The following is a 1057-nucleotide window of genomic DNA, read 5'->3' as shown; positions in this document are numbered from 1 at the left end:
GTAGCTATTCTTACATTGGATAAAATAGACTTCAAACCAAAAACCATAAAAAGATACAAAGAAGGCCATTATATAATGATAAAGGGATCTATCCAGTTAGAGGACATAACATTCATAAATATGCATGCACCCAACACTGGAGCACCTAGATATGTAAAGCAAATAATCTTAGACCTAAAAAAAGAGATAGACCCAAATACAATAATAGTGGGGTGATCTGAACACCCTTCTCTCATCATTAGACAGATCTTTCAGACAACAAGTCAACAAAGCTGCACAGAATTTAATCTATACCTTAGACCAATTAGATCTGGTAGACATCTATAGAACATTTCATCCAACAAGTAGAGAATACACATTCTTCTCATCAACACACAGAAAAGTCTCCAGGACAGAGCACATTTTAGGTCACAAATCAAGTCTTAGCAAATTTAAAAAAATCTGAAATTATTCCAAGGATCTTTTTGGACAATGGATTAAAACTGGAAGTCAATAACATGTGAAATTCTGGAAACTACTGAAGTGCATGGAAACTAAACAATAGACAACTGAATGACCTATGGGTCCAAGAAGAAATTAAACAGAAAAAAAAATCCTTGAAAATAATGATACATCATAACAAAACCTGTGGGATACTGCAAAAGCAGTACTAAGAGGGAAGTTTACTGCAATAAATGCTTATGTCAAAGAAATGGAAAGACTTCACAAAATACCTCAAAGAACTAGAAAAACAACAACAATCCAATCCCAAAAGTAGCAGACAGGAAGAAATAATCAAGATCAAGGCTGAACTAAATGAGATACAGAAACAAAAAACAATATAAAACATCAGTGAAACAAAAAGTTGGTTTCTTGAGAAGATAAATAAAATAGACAAACCATTAGCTAGGTTAACAAAATAAAAGAAGAGAGAAGACCCAAATGACAAAAATCAGAAATGAAAAGGGAGACATTACAACCGATACCACAGAAATACAAAGAATCCCTAGAGAATTATTATAAACAACTGTACATCAACAAATATGAAAACCTGGAGGAAATGGATAGATACAAACTG

The sequence above is a fragment of the Galeopterus variegatus genome, unplaced genomic scaffold (assembly GCF_000696425.1).
Source record: "Galeopterus variegatus unplaced genomic scaffold, G_variegatus-3.0.2 Scaffold61, whole genome shotgun sequence".
NCBI lineage: Eukaryota > Metazoa > Chordata > Mammalia > Dermoptera > Cynocephalidae > Galeopterus > Galeopterus variegatus.
Note: the sequence above shows the minus strand (reverse complement) of the source record.